The sequence below is a fragment of the Protopterus annectens genome, chromosome 1.part2, assembly GCF_019279795.1.
Source record: "Protopterus annectens isolate FY-2018-M chromosome 1.part2, PAN1.0, whole genome shotgun sequence".
Classification (NCBI taxonomy): domain Eukaryota; kingdom Metazoa; phylum Chordata; order Ceratodontiformes; family Protopteridae; genus Protopterus; species Protopterus annectens.
In genome coordinates this window covers 443,843,327-443,860,690 of record NC_056727.1, presented here as the reverse complement: position 1 = coordinate 443,860,690, position 17,364 = coordinate 443,843,327, and the positions used below count along the sequence as shown (strand labels likewise).

The window sequence follows — 17,364 nt, the reverse complement described above, 5'->3', positions numbered from 1 at the left end:
TGATTTTAGTAATTCATAATCCGTTTTTCCACCTGGCCTTATTGATGTCCTCCATGCCTCACACTGCATACCCTGCAGCTCCCAGACTTCTAATCCACTTGTGCCATGCTTTGAAGATAGTTGGCCTGCTACTGTCACTAGTCAGGTACATTTGTCTGTGTAGAATACTTAAGGTAACCTTTCGGATCATTCCAGATATTTTTGAGCATTCTTTATGTCCACCCCATTCCACTACTTAAAGAGCAAACCACTCCATGGAGAATCACAGTATGTAGTACTGAATCTCTAATCCTTAAGGGGGCTTTCAGAGAAAGCACTTTAATGCACAGAGAGCATGATCAAAATGTGCTTTCAGTATACCTTCCAAAGCTTTAACTGTACTCTGTAGTTACAAATGCTTTTATCATTCTAGAGTAAAAATGTTTGTGTAGGAAAATAGGTTAAATATTTCCGGACTTAAGCTTAGTAAAAATCCAACCCATTTGATCAGTGGAGGCCCTAGGTTACAGAGACCCCTTAGGTAGATATTTTGCCTTTTACTGTAGACTGGTAGCATTGTCTGATGTGAAGACTGAATTCAAGTTTCTAATATTGCCATTCCTTTTATAGAAGGCTGCACTTCATCCTACCATTGTTCTCTGCTCAACAGAAGTGATTCCAAGGGGCAGTAAATGCAAGCCGTTATAAGCTTGATAAAACCAAAGAACCTTTTCACAGAGAAATCTGTCTTGTTGATTAATTTGAGTCTTATCCTGAAGGGCATGTATCTCAATAGAGTTGCTACAGTTTTTCCTAAAATAACCCATCTGATTATTCAGACTTCAGCCTTTGCTTTAGAGTCTCCCAGATGAGTTTATAGACAGACCACCTGTGGATGAAGTTTTACAGTGCAAGGAGAAACCCTAGCCCTTTTGACTCTGTTTAACCCACTAATACTCCAAGAAAATATATAACTTATAACTTGTTGCTAAACTTTTATATTCTTTCCCAGGGATTGTGCTTCCATGGTCACTTTCTCCATGTGTCTAATTGGTTTTCATTGACCCACTTTTATAAGGAAGGGCCTACTCTATAGCAATTGGCATCATAATGAAACTTTGTATGATTGATTTTGTTTTCAAGGGATGAACTTGCTTAGTTTTGCACAGAGTAAAATACCATTGATTTTGTTTTCAAGGGATGAACTTGCTTAGTTTTGCACAGAGTAAAATACCCAATGGTAGCTTCCCAAGCCCTTTATATACAGGGATGGTGCAACCCACATAAACACATCTTGCCAGTTTAACTTAGTCAAACAGAAGCGGACTTTCTAGAGTCTAGCATACTGAAAAATAAATAAATAAATAAAAATTAAAAAATCCAGTAAATGCCAAATCTTATAAAAGTTCTAGAAGTTCCATTTTGTTCGGACTTGAAAACAGCATAAAGGTATTAGTAACTTCCCCAAAACAACTGTACAGTATTTATTTATTTTTTGTCCAAAGGCCAGTATATCTACCATAACCACTCATCATTCCAAGGATGAGGAAAACATCAATTGTCTAGAGCATGAATAAGACTCCAAGCATCCAAAAAAGTTGGTGATTTCAAAGGTATAAGCTTTTACACCTCATGAGGTCCTTCTTTCTCCTTCCCCTTCTCTGCTAGAAATGGTCACACAGACTCCCTCTGTGACTAGAGATGAACTGAAATAACAGCAAAGATAACTTGTATGGGTTTCATTAGTAGCCTGAGCACTGGAGAAGCTAGGAAGGAGAGAGAATGGGCCTTTGCCTGCTCTTCTCTTTTACGGGTGGGGAAGTGGCCTGTGCTCCACATTGGATCCCCTTGATGTTGACTGAATACATGATTTTGACACTCACATTGCCAAAGTGGTTAGGAAGACCTTCTACATTGCCCACCTGATCATGAAGGGATTCACATCCAGATCAGGAGAGGTCAGTGTACCCCTGTACTCTTCACTTATCAGACCAATGATTGAGTACAACGCCCCATTCGGAATGTACCTTACCCGACACCTGCAGCAGTTGGAAAGACCCCAAAAGTTCCTCACCAAAAGGATAAAGGGGCTCAAACATGTGTCATACGATGCCCGACTGAAGAAACTCCAGCTCTATTCAGTCGCATACCGTCTGCTCAGAGGTGATCTGTGCCTGACATACAAGGCCATGTCCAACCGGAATGTAATGGACCTGCTCCACCTCAAAAAACCAAATCCACCAGAGCCACGAGAGCAAGAGACTTAAACCTCAACACGGATATAAATAGGATGTGCTGGAGGGACAGATTCATCACCCAGAGACTCCCTACACTATGGAACAGAATCCCAGTCCATGTGAGGCAGAGCCCCTCACTGACTCTGTTCAAGAGAAATCTTGATGAGTGGATGGGAGATCGTAGGTTTACCCCGGGAATCATCTCTGTATCACTGCTGGACAGAGGCACAGCAAACTAATGGGTATAGTATTCTCATCCTAAGGGGTGGTGAAAGCTACACACACTCTGGCTAGGCTTATAAATGCCCTAGGGCAGATAGCCTAGTATGAACCTATGAACCTATATGTCATAAGTCCTGATCTCCAGCATTTATGCAAAATGCTATGTGATATACCAAACTCCAGAAAGTTGGGATCATAAACTTTATTTCCCCTTGTTGTACAGGGACTGGAACCTTTGAGTTGAATCTTTCACATCGACCCATTTTGTACTTTCCTCTTGAGCATGCATCAGATCCATAAAAGCAAAAAAAAAAAAACTCTGATCTCGGACTTAAATAACATCACTTTAAACATGATAAACCCTTTGCGTTTAAGTTTTGTAAATGTCTTGTAGGGCTGTCAGTGACCTGGGAACTAATGGATAAATGGAGTAGCTGCGGGAGAGGCTCAGTGGTTAAAGGGGGACTGGTTCCATAAAGCCTTTTACAAACATAAGTCTACTGTTTCAATATTATAGTAACAAAGTTCACAAATTTTGCTGAAAAGATTATTTGAATATTAAAATTCCTAGCTGATGCTTTCTCATTAACTATGTTTAAAACAGGGAGTTACATTTTTAAAGCCTGAGTGCAAATGATGAAAATGAAGGACCACAGTTTTGTGAAGGGTCCCGCATTGCAAATCTTGGAACTCGCTATAACCAAAAATATGCATTCTCTCTTTTTTTTTTTTTTTTTTAAGACTAGTGAAAAGTGTTGCTGCAATCAGTCAAAAGACTTTCATTATTCCAATCTCTAATAGTTTTAGTTATGACAAATTATTATGACAAATTGCATCAATCTATCATGCAACTGAAGCTCGTACTAAACCGAGCAACTCCCCTTAAAAAAAAAAAAAAAAACAAAAAAAAAACTGCTCAGATTAAATTTCATATGCTATTGTGTAATTATCCAGACTAGCCTACATGTTTAAGTATAAATAACTGGGATTTCCCACTTGGCATTACTGACATCATCCTCCATTTCTCATGCTGCATACCCTAAGTGTAAAAAATAAGTGATTTTACCCAACAAAGAAACAAATTTTGACTTGCTGCAATCCAGTTAAAGAATTTTGATAAAATTGGTTTACCACAGGTATAAAGCCCTCTTGCAGATGAAAGAAGATAGGATGGTTACAGCAGCTTGTACACAGGGTGGTTTATTGTCACTGTCCGTGTAAGCAAATTAGATGGTGGTGGCGAAAGCCACATAACTATGGGCTAGGCTTATAAATGCCCTTGGGCAGATAGCCTAGTATGAACCTATGAACCTATTAGACTGCTCTTATTTATTTATTTTTTTTTATTTATTTTCTGTTTCTTTACTAGGTTAGTCCAACTGGACACACAGTGACAGTTTTTCAGTGGAGTCCTGGGGAGAAAAGCTCCAGATACCTATTAAAAAAAAATAAAAAATATATAAGCATAGCTATTTTGTACAAAGAGCATAGAACATGTAAAAGGAGTAAAATCAGAGTTTTACATATGGGCTATTGCTTACACATAATCAGGCATGACCAAACCTATAGTATAGAACTTGCAGTATTTCCTCCTTATTGCTTTGGTTGAAAGTTTCTGGCCTCGTCAAATCAGAATACTCGTGGTTCTTCTGTAGTTCAACCCTATAGGTTCCACAAAGGAGACTAGTTTTACAGTTACATTTCTTAAAGGTGAATTGCTAGGCAAGAAAAGCTCAACTACACTAATAGCAAGGTGAGCAGGAAAAACATACAAAACTTTTTTAAATATTTCATATGAGCCTTTACCCCCCCCCCCCCCATGCTTAGCTTGACAGTGGACATTGTCCAAGAATGTTTTCTAATACATGCAGAAACTGCTTTATAGTATTTGTACTGATGACTGATATATTTTGTCAGACCTAGCATAGTGCATTTCTGTTTATATATATATATATATATATATATATCTATATCTATATATATATATATATATATATCTATATCTATATATATATATATATATATATATATATATATATATATATATCTATATATATCTATATATATATATATATATATATATATATATATATATATATATATATATATATATATATATCTATATATCTATATATATATATATATATATATATATCTATATATATATATATATATATCTATATATCTATATATATCTATATATATATATATATATATCTATATATCTATATATATATATATATATCTATATATATATATATATCTATATATATATATATATATATATATATATATATATATATCTATATCTATCTATCTATCTATCTATCTATCTATCTATATATATGAGGGTCAGTAACATTCAATGTGTTAATTAACCTTGCTCTGACTATACAAATGTACTGATTATAGTTTCAGACCAAAGTAATTTGTCAATTTCCTACAGCATCTAATTATTGGTCTATAACTGTTTAATGGATGAATGCTTTATCCTTTCCTGTTTTAAACCTGTTTTGGCAATATATGCATAATTGTGGAAGTGTATGAATATGTTTGGACTTTTGTGACTGAATGAACTAAGTTTTTTTTTGTTTTCTTCTCTCTACTTGCTGTCTTGTTCTAATCTAACTGCTAACAGTACTCCAGCTGGCCTTCGATCCAACAGGGTTAAGAACCCTACTTGGCAACAAAGGACCCTTCCCAACTTATCAGCGGTCTCAACACCCTATAAGTGTTCCCCTGTGCTCTTCTACCAAAGGAAGGAAGTATGTGTGCTCCTGAAGTTCGCTGTAAAGCTTAATTGTAGTATGCTTGTTCCTCACTGTAAGAAAAAGATTCTCAGCCTGGTCAGCCAGCAGCCATACTCCCTTTGTAACGTATAGTTTAAAACTGCCCCTGTCTGAATTTCACTACCTTCTCTAGCCAAACTGAGACCTTTTCAGCCCTAGACCAGCTTTCCCCTGAAATTACTACTGCTGTAATACCAGTTTCTGGCCACTAGGGGACACTCTTACATAGTCCCTATCTTTCACCTATCCCAAAATCCCAGGAAAATACTATTTTTTTTTTTTTGTTTACAGACCACTGTCCTCATCCAGTTATTTGTTCTTTCTTACACCTCTTGCTATACTGTACTCTCCCAATATTCGCCTTGGAAACCTTCTCTACTTCATTTTTCCTCTCCAACTACCTTACTCAACTTACCTCATCAGTCAGCATTCCACTGATTGTTCTCCTACTACACTCGCTTGTCTCTACCTGCTCCGTTCGCCCTGCGGGCTCACTCTGCTCCCCTACCCTGCCCCCAAATCTCACCCGCCCCAGTGCTCCTACATTTATTTCTCTGTAGCCACACCCCATCACATTCTACTCCAGTCTAACCCTCCCAACTTATTAACACTCCCACCCCTCCTTGTCTCAACACCTGTTATTACACCTCACCTGTTATTACCTGACTTCCCACCCCACCTTGTTACAACACCACACCTTTCTCTTATCTCCTTACCTGTTCTTACATACTTGCCTCTCAAGTTTTCACCCCCAAAACTAATATGGCTAAATTACCCATCCCATACCTAATAAAGCTATCACTCTTGTTCTCACTCTTTCCTACTCTAACTTGCCTATCTGCTAACTTATGAACAACCATTATACCCCTCCATTCTCTTCCCCACCAAATACACTTCTAGACCAGTACTAGCCATCTCTCTAAACTACATACACAACAGCCAAACCCTGCTACCTACAAGCAAAATATCCTAGAGTATCTCGCATTAAATATATCAAGCTAAATATTAAAAAATCACTTGACTATTATTGCAACTTTCATTACCCTTTAAATAGAATACACCTCCACTCCTTATTAGACGGTGACATTCATCCTAACCCAGGCCCAAACAATATCCTTGACACTAAAGAGTCCAACCCTAATAACTCCAGTACCCAAGCCCCTACTAAGCCCTCTAACTCACTCTATACAGCACATCTCAACATACGTAGCATTAACAATAAAATTGCCCACCTCCATGCCCTCCTACATGTTCACCTATTTGACATACTATGTCTATCTGAACCATGGCTAAAACCCACAATTAAAGACAATGAAGTCACCCCACCTGGTTATAATATCCTTAGACTAGACAGGACAACCAAGAAGGGAGGCAGGGTAGCAATCCTTTATAAATCAGACCTTCAAGTTACCACTGTAAACCTTAGACCACCTTCTGATAATGCTGAAATCCTCATTTCTAAATTTCAGATCAACTCATGTAAATCTATATACATCATTTGCATCTACCTTCCCCCAGGAAATAAAATTTCAATCCTTGAAAATATCCTTAACTGGCTTTCTATTAATATCCCACAAGAAACCATAGTCCTGGGAGACTTTAACATCGACTGGAAGTCCTGCAGTATGGCACACCCAACCACCCATATTAACCTATATGGCTTCTCACAAACTATTAACTCCCCAACTAGAATTAATAAACCCAATAACAAGGAAAGTATCTTAGACTGGATTATTACTAATACTCCTCACCAATCATACCAGGTAGGAACCCTCCCAGATGATCTAAGTGACCATTCACTAACTTTTATTAGCAGATACAAAACCAACCTAATTTACCCAAACAATTTTCAGGATAATACGCACCAAAAAGCATTTTAACCCAGAACTCTTCCAAACTGAACTCAAGCAATGTAACTGGTCACCTCTAAAATCCCTCCCACTAAATGAAGCAGTGGAATATTTTAATTCCACATTAACCATCCTCAACCATCATGTCCTAACTCGCTTTGTTAGAAATAAAGCTAAACCTGCCCCTTGGCTCTCAAATACTACTAGACAAAAAATCCTTCTTAGAAACAAATCCTGGGCAAAATGGCATACTACTAAAAATCCCACTGACCACCAAACCTTTAGACAACTTAGAAATAGCACTAAAACAGCCATCCTCTTAGACAAAAAGAACTTCTATTTCCAAATACAACAAACATACCATAAGAAGCCACAAAAGTTCTGGACTAGCATTAACAAGCTACTATACCCAAGTCAATCTATCACACCTAACCTGCAAAGCTCTAACCCTGATAATCCCACACACACAGCTAATGACTTCAATTCTTTCTTCACAGACACCATCCAAACTCTTGCTAGTCGACTATCTCCAGATACCTTAAATCTTCCTACATCTATTACAAGCCCACCTCCATCATTTCAGTTGAAACCAGTTCCAACTTCCTTTATTTGCTCCCTTCTTCAGAAACTAAAACCTACTACCCCCTCAGCTGACAAACTTCCTGCAGAATATCTGCAAAAAGGAGCTAAAGCCATAGCATATCCCATTTCCATTCTGGTTAACAGAACTATAAGTGAAGGAACTATCCCATCTATCTGGAAAATTTATCACATCATCCCTCTACATAAAGCTGGGAATTCTACTGACTTCCAACTATCGTCCTATTGCTCTTCTATCTCCCCTAGCAAAAATTATGGAGAAATGCAATCATGAGCAACTACTTAACCACCTACTCCAAAACAACTTACTAGCCAATTGTCAACACGGATTTAGACCTTTCCACAGTACTACCACTGCCCTACTAACCTTCACAGACTTCATCAACAAAAACCATAACAACAAAATTCTCTCCTCTGCAGTCTTTGATTTATCTAAAGCTTTCAACATGGTTAATCACCAGCTCCTTTTAAATATACTGTAATTCCTCTCACTTGAACCTCTAACCATAAATTGGTTTAAATCTTACTTGGACAATAGACAACAGGCTGTGCTATGGGAAAACAACCTATCTACTCACTTCACTCACCTCCCTATTTCCCTAGGTGTTCCACAGGGCTCTATATTCGGCCCACTCCTTTTCTCAATTTTTATTAATGACCTTCACTCAGCAATTCCTGAAGCCACCTGTATTAAATATGCAGACTACTCCAATAATTTGTTCAGTCCACATCTCCAACTGAACTACAGTCCCTTACCCAAAAAGCATTTAATACAGTAGAACAATGTTTTTTATACCGCTGCCTCCTCCTAAATCCTAAAAAAACTAAACTTTTACTTTTCACACCAACCCAAAACTCCACACTAGTATCTAATAATGGCACTATCATATCTCCCAACTAAACTTTTAGGAATAACAATAGATAACAACCTAAGCTTTGATACTCGTATAAACAGTACTATCAAAAGTCAACAAGAAATTGGGGTCCCTCTATAGAATCAAACCCTTTCTTACACCAGTAGCCAGGACCACCATACACAGAACTCACCTAATCTCCACCCTACTCTATGCTTCACCTATATTCACTAATCTTTCTAAAAATAACCAACAAACTGACTGTCTCCTATAATAATATTGCTAGATTTGCCACCGGCTCTCCTTTTAGAACTCATCACTGTCTTAATCTTAAGCAACTAGGATGGCTACAGTTTCAAAACCAGCTGCAATTTCACCAGCTTGTCCTAGCCCATAGGACCCTGTATCAAACCACCAACACTCCAATACTCTGCCTCATTACCCCATATAACAATCTTAAACACTTACACTCCTCAAACTCCTTATCAACACCAGCAGATCTAACAACTTAGCAGGAGACTCTCTGTTCTCTAATACTGTTGGTAAGCACTGGAATTTTCTTCCCACTGAACTCAGATCTCAGTCTTCATTGACACTTTTTAAACAGAATCTAAGACTATTTCTCAGTACTTATTGGTTATGCTCCTGTACTAACCCTGACTAACTTTCTCTCCCTACACTAGTTTTATTACTCTTATCTTTATTGACCTAATTTTAATCAACCAAAGACAATGTTATTGCAATTTAAAATATGTATATAGTAACATCTCTTGCACATTAGGTTATACTGTCTTGTGTTACGCTCACTGAGTATTGTATTTTCCTAACAATAGTTGTTATTATTGTAACTTTCTATATTGTCTTTATGCAAGTGTCTTGGAGCTTTTCTCCCCGGGCCTCTACTGAAAATGGACTTGTATCCAGTTAGACTATCCCAGTCAACAAATGTAAAATAAAATTAAATAAAAACTTTAAAGAGATTGAAACTTATTCAGTATTATGATATTGGAAGCTTTGCCTTTTGTCATTGATAGTTAGCCTCAAAGTTTTATAGTGGCTTGAGTTACTTGACCATACATAGTTATTAAAATACCTTCTAATTTTTAACCATCATTCATCTGTATCATTCCTTTCTGCATGTCACTGAGGCAACTGCTTAGTAACATATTGGAGTTTGTCCTTTGAACCATACTGACTAGTTCATATCATGTTGCTGAATGGGTAAGTTGTTTTTCCTAACTGTGAAACATTTACCTCTTCAAAATATTAAATCACAGGAAATCCATCAGTGGAAGGTTTGTTTTTGTCCTGTCATTCTACCAGAGTAACCACACACAAAACCATTCTAGACATGGTGGCATTTACTTTAACTTAATTCTTTTGATGCAACCCACAACTCCTCCCCAGTACATAAATACCATCAAAGGGTCCTATCACCAGTTAGCTTTTTGGTGACAGTTTTTTCCTCCCACTACGGAGGGGTCCGAATGGAGAGAGAAGTCAGCAAGCAAAGGATAGTAGTATTGTTGAAACTGAATTCTTCAAATCTTGGTGGGTACCTTCACGAGGTGGACTCTATTTTTTTCACAAAATCTCACCAAGATGACACTGATACATAGACTGTGTTTTGTATAGTGTACATCATGGACAGAAATGGGTAAAAAATAAAAAAATAATAACTGGGTGCACAGGACTCAGGATGAGAATCCTCAAAGTATGAAAACATTCATAAAATGGGGTTAGGCCAAACCCAAACAACAAAACCTAGAGATTTTTGAAAAGTATAAAAAAGAAATATTGACACCGGAAAGGGAGATTTGATATGATACAATATTTATGCAAAGTCGAAAGACAAATTAATCACTACAAAAAGGCAGCCCCAAAGATATTCCAAGAGAAATACAGGCAAAGGCATCCAGATATGGAAAATTAAACAAAGAAAATATCATAGAGCAAATGTAGAAAAGATTAGTAAAGTAGAAGGTAAAGAAAAAAAAAATAGGAGTTATGGAATGCCTGTGATGTGAAGGATTTGGTGTAGAAGGTCTAATACCAGTTACATCACAACATGATGGAACGTCCTCAAAGTAAGGAAAAATCAGAAGATCAGGAGACATCTGAAGAAATATGGACATGGGGAAGAGATTTATTATGGTGCAATATTTATGCAAAGAAGAAAACCAGACTAATCAGTACAAAAAGAGCAGCACCAAAGATATTGGAAGAGAAATATAGGCAAAGGAATCTGGACATGGAAAACTTTGCAAGAGGAAAAGTAGAAGATGGAGGAAAAGTAGAAAAGAATAGTAACGGAGAAGTTAGAGAAAATGAGGTTGTGGACTACCTGAGAAGTGAAGGATTCAGTGTAGAAAATCTAACTCTGAAAGCACCACAAGGATAGAGCAATAGATATCCAAATTAAGGAGAAACCAGTCAAATGGGAAGCAATTGGTCAGTTGCCATATGAAGATATTTTGGAGAATTCCACAGGAAGTCTGTATAAACATTCACTTGAAGCTGGACAGCAAAGAAAGGAACAGGAAACTGTGGCAACTCTGAAGCAGTTAATGTTGAGGAGTGATATGCCAGTGAGTCCCCATATGACAGAGCAACAGGTGACACAGGATGAAATTGAAGGGAATGTGTCACAGGAAGATGTTCCAGAACTTTATACAGAATGCCCGCAGAAAATGGAGAAGAAAAAAATGTGCCCTTAGTTTAGAAGAAAATGAGCCAAGAGAAGAGTTGGTTGATTGTATTAAGATCAATGAAAGAAATAGACTGAAGAAGGTCCATAAAACCAAAAAATCAGAAGTTTGATGAAACAAATGAACACAGTAGTTGGGACCGTTCATAGAGATTCATGTGATGTAACAGAAGTAAACAGAATATATTATTGTGCAGCTAAATTAATTAATGGCTAAAATTCTACCACATGAACACAGGGTAGTAAGGGAAAGGAAGAGGAGAAAGTGAATGCCATCATGGACATATTCAATTGAGAAAACTATAAAGCAGTTAAGTGTCACTGCTGGAGGAGTATAGAAGAGGAAACAGATAAAAAATACTCAGATGTGATAAAAGCAGTGCACAATATTATAATGGATCAGGATCTATCCTGCACTATCACAAATAATAAACTAAAATATTAACACAGGCAGAAAAAGATGCACATAAATATAAAGGAAAAGTATGAAATAAGTGATTTTATTGATGACCCAAAAAAGTTTTTTATAGAGAACTGGGAAACCAGGTAAAAGGAACTGAAAGACCATCCAAAAAAAAAGGGAAAATAAGATATATTTTTGAAGTATTTATGAAGATCCTGTGGAACATAACAAAGATGCTAAATGGATAGAAGTAAGTATAAGAAGTTCAAAGGTACAGGATATGAAATGGGATGAAGTAGCAGCCAGAGGGATTGAAACAAAATTAAGAAAAGCCTCTAATTGGAAAATACCAGTCCCAGATGCAGTACCTAACTTGTTAAAAGTATTAACATCTTTGCACAAAACTTAGCCATGAGTAAGAACTGTTTATATGTGCACACTGAACAGACCCCAACCTGTCTAACAGGGAAAACAATGCTCCTACCTGAGTGAACCTGCAAGCTACCCTAAAAATTATAGACCAATAACTTGCCTTCCAACTACGTATTAACTATATACTGATGCTGACCGTGTTTATAGTAATTTAGAAGCAAACTCAATCATGTCATTAGAACAAAAGAGCAATAAAGTCATATGGAACAAAGGATAATCTGTTGCTAAATGGTCACAAAGGAGTACTGTGAAAAAGGGAAGAATCTAAGTATGGCATGGATACTGACTACAAAAAAGCATTTGATAATATCCCACATTCATGGATAAGAGTGCTTAAACATGTGTAAGATGTATCCTACACTGATAAGCTACATTACAATGACAATGAAACCGTGGCAGACCACTTTGCAATTAAGCCATGATAAAGAACAAATTATTCCATGGATAAAAATCCAAAGAGGGGTATTCCAGGGAGACTCCTTGTCACCTCTGCTATTTTGTCTTGCCCTTAGTCCATTAAGCTGTGTACTTAACAGATTAGGCAGTGGTTGTAATTTGGCTCCTAGAAAACGGTGTAAAGACTTCTCTTTGTGTAAGTGTATAGCTCATCAGATAAGGAACTGAAAGCACAACTGCAAGTACTCTAAACTTTTTCAGATGATATAAGGATGTCATTTGGTCTTGGTAAGTGTGCAAATGCAACCTTTAAAGCAGGAAAACTGAGCACCAAGAAAACATCAGTTTGGGACAAGAATGTGATTTAAAAGAATTTGAGCAAGAGGAAATGTATAAATATTTGGGACTTGATGAAGGATCAACAGTAAACCATGAACAAATGTGAATAAAAAGTATTTTAGACTTAAATGAATCCTGCAAACAGAGTTGACAAAGAACAAAATTCAGGCTATAAACCAATTTGCTCTTCCTGTCCTAGCTTAGTTTTGGAGTGATTGACTGGCCCCAAAATGTGTTGGATAGATTAGATGGGAAAATAAGAAGGCTGCTTCATGCTGACCAAATTATTTATAAAAATCAGTGCATACCAAGATTATATATTCCCCATTCCAAAGGAGGTATGGGCCACCTTGAAATTGATATACATGTATAGATCTGCAGTCATGGGACTGCACACATCTGCTGACCTCACAGGACCCAAGCATAGTGAAAGTTTTGAAACATGAGGGGAATAAATTTAAGATGACTTCCCTGCATAGTCTAGCAGAAGCATTTCAACTTCAAGCAGGAATAGAAATCAAACCAGAAGTAGATAAAAAATCAGGTGGCAACTGAATGTGCCAGAAAACAAAAAGAATATAAAGTGAAAGATCAAATAAGGGAAGAAATGTGGAAAATGCATAAATATAGTTGTAAGTATGAAAAACCTTCTGGAAGAACCTCATGTTGATCAGGATCAAATGCAGGAATGGTTGCGGAGAAGCAAATTCAAACCAAACGATGAAAGGCTAATATTGGCAACCCAAGTCAGTGGGCTGTATACACACTGGTTTACAAAGCCCATTGAACATGTGGGAGAAACAGGGAAATGTAGGTTTTGTAAAACAAAAGTGGAAACGGTGGCACACTGTGTTGCTGGTTGTGACATACTAATGGCAGAAGGATTGTATACTGAAAGGCACAATAATGTGGCAAGACTGTTGCACTGCGGATTGTGGAAATATTATGGTTTTGAAGTGGCTGAAAACCTGAACCACAAAGCATCATAGAAATGATGAAGCCTAGATCACATGGGATCACCCATTACCAACAATTCAAAAGGTGGATGCGAGAAAAACAGATATAGTAGTCCATGAAAACAAGACAAAGTAGCATTGATCATTGAAATCACTACCCCCAGTGACTACAGTGTCTTGCATACAGAGAGAAACCAAGTCATAAAATATCAAGATTTAGAGCAATGTGGAAGAAAGGTACTCTGACAGTACCAATAGTAGTAGGAGCAACTGGTCTTAAATGTAACTCCGTATGAATCGCAGAAAGTCATTACTGGGCACATTGCGGGTGCTGTGAAGAGCACCTTTGGCTGACATCAAATATTGAAACAATACTAAATTTCATGAATTTTAAACCTACTTTGACTTGGGAATGAAGTCCATTTCCATCATGGTATTACAAACCCAAAAGATTTGGAGAAATTAAGAGACAGAGCCACTCTGAACATGATGGCATTTACCTAAATTTCTTAATTCTTTTGATGCAACCCACAACTCTCCCAGTTAAATAAATACCATCAAAGGGCCCTATCACCAGTTAACTTTTTAGTGACTGCTTTTTCCTCCCGCCCTTTACTACTGTCCCGGCCCTCGTGCCCTGTCCGTGCTGGGTCAATCAGCTACTACATTCCCCTCAGACTTATTCTAGTAATCTCTGAGGCCAGTCAAAGATCGCAGGCAGTGGGGCTCTATACATCTCTACATCTGTTCAGGGGGGCTCACTTTGGCCTAACCAGTTACTCCCCCCCCCCCCCACTTTGTATGTCCTCCAGGACCGTACCACATTGCCTCAGTGTGGGGTCTGTGGAAAATCACACCACTGCCATGGCTGGTCAGAGAAGCCCCACTGACCACTCCTACTCTGGTGATATCCCTAGCCTCCACCATAAAGTCATCTGTAGACTCCCATGTGCCACCCTCCTCCCCAGGATGGGCATGCCCATCACTCCCTGCCTCTGTCACCTGAGATGCTAATTGATCCTGGGTTGCAGGGGTCAAAGTCAAGGCTATAGCCTTCTGTGCCACCAGAACGGCTTCAGTGGCTCTGTCTTTAATGACCTTTCATCCTTGCTTCTTTGTTTTCCTTCTTAACTTAAGGCTAAACAAGAATAGGTACTTTTTTTTTTTTTTTTTTTTTTTTTTATACACAGATTCGTCAGTATAACCTACAGATGCTGGTGATAAATTCCCACAAGTATTCAACTCTGCCTGCAAAACTCCTGTGCCATCTATCTACTGTGCCATCTATCTACTTCAGACCTCTAGCTCCTGTTACTTGGCAGCATATTGCATCATACCCTGCTGGTCACTTTCCAGTTGTCTAGCTTTCTGACATTTCATGGTAAGACCCCCCCATTTGATAGGGTATCTGTAAATATGTTCTGCTTTATTAACACAGTCTTTTGATGATCACCTTAAACTGTTTGCAAGCATGCATTTGAATTTTTGTAACCGCTTTCAGACTGGCATTAGACACCCTATTGCAGGCAGCTCTTGTATGATTAGCAGTAAGGTGAAAAGGTACCTTGTGGTAGTCTTACTGCAGAAGTAGATGACCTGTCTATTGGAGCTGATCACCCCTCCCTCTGAAGCTTTATATGAAGGTCTGTTGGGTTTGTCATGCTGCACTGTCTTGAGTCAATAGGCAGAAGTACTCAAGCCTAAAATGCCTTTTTGTGTACTTCCAGTTCACAGCAATAACTCTTTATGACCTACAGAATTTTTTTAGATCTGGCTTCTTTAAGTGATTTACCAAGAAATAATATGGTTAGTCTAGGATATCCTGCAGTGGAGAAATTAATCTTTGTTTTCTGCTTATTCATATTTATGTTCATATTCTCGTAAATGAGACCTATATTTTATTGAAGTGATGTGATGCACCAATGTGGGAGGCAGGACATTTTACTGAAAATGCTGGTATAGATCACCTTATACTGAAAATAAGCAATATATTCATATGCACTTTTGGCTTTTAAAATAGAAACCTCAGATGTCATTGAAGAAAACTCCCTTTTTTTTAAATATTTGTACTGTAAGTTGCATATCTTGAAGAATACCCAGTGTTTGTATTGCTAATTATACAATTAAATAAAGTATTTTCATATTTCTGTAAATAGCTCAATAAATGTGCACTTGTAGAGGAATTACTTATGTGAAACGGTAGGTTTGATTTAAAAATATTCTAACAATGGCTGTCTAGGTTATATAGTAGTCAGGATGTGAAAATTGAGAAAGTATAATTCGGGATTTGTATACATTCTATGTACAACATTTATGGAAGACTATGAATACAATGACTATTACTCTGCTTACTGATTTAACATTGCTAAGTTTTTTATTTTTCAGAAAAAGCTCTGGAATGCAAAATGTTTAGGCTGCTGTAGGTATGCCATTCCATACCACATAGGTGTTAATGAGTTAAGTAGTCTCATCTTAACATGCATCATTACTAGCCCACTCTTCTACAGCTGTGGCAACCTCTGACTCCAAGAAGGTTCTTGCACCTTGTGGAAATATATTCTATAAAACACTTGAATGCAAGAGTTTAACATTTACCTTATACAATTCGCAAAGATGCATCACTGGTAGGAATTGTTTTGAAACTTGGCAGAAGTCCTGTTCATGTAATGTTTTGCTTGTACTTTAGATGTTTTCCTGGTTATTAAAGCTATGAAAGTTCCACCTGGGCATAGATGGCAAATCATATGATGCACTTTGCGTCCAAGCTTTATCTGCTTGGGGGAGGAGGGACTGTGCGAGCAGTCTTGTTAAAGCTATGAACGTTCCTCCTCCTAGACATAGATGGCAAATCATATGATGACATTTGCCTCCGGCCTTTACCTGCTTTGGGGGGGGGGGGGGGCTGTGAGCACTCTTCCTGCACACAAGGCTGCTCATCCTTTTTTGATATATGTAATGTTTCACACCTCATTTGCTTATGTTCAAAACTTTTGTTTTTTACTGCTTAGTTTATTTGTAACCAAGGTAGAGCACAGTGATCCACATGGACGGACCCCCCCCCCCCCGAACTGTGCCTAGGAATATTGTGTGGCCAAGTGATTTTCTCAGATTCACATCAGGCAAAAGAAGGCTGAGGGAGTCCAAGCCTGGAGTACAGAAAGAGGCTCATAGCCTTAATCTTCTGTACTCACTGTTTGGTTGTGGTCATGTTCCTTTCTAATAATCTAAGTTTAGCTTCAGTAGCACCTGTTTGGATATGCTCCAGTAATGCAGCATCCGTTTTCCTTGGTCTATTGGTCAGATGTGAAGAGATTAATTCATCTTGAGAAACTGAGTCATTTGATAGAGAAGACTGCTCCACCAGTTGCTGTATTTCTCAAACATGGCTGGGGTGCATTATATTTGGAGTCTGCATATTTCCACTTGTATGGCTTGTGAGAAAAAAAAAGCAGTTTTTAATGGCCTTGAGACATACATATAGGTAAATTTAGCAATGTTCAGATTGCATGTGTGTGATGTGAAAGGGACTTATGTCCTATCTAAGACCATTTCCTGCCTTACACCTGTCGCTTTCTAGGACAGCCTTTGGCTCCCAGCAGT

General features: G+C 37.8%; 1 protein-coding gene across 1 annotated transcript in view; it reads left to right on the top strand.

Moving 5' to 3' along the window:
• The window catches only part of SNX5 (sorting nexin 5), a 1,365,310-nt gene that overhangs the window by 369,413 nt on the left and 978,533 nt on the right, over positions 1-17,364 (top strand). The window lies entirely within an intron of this gene.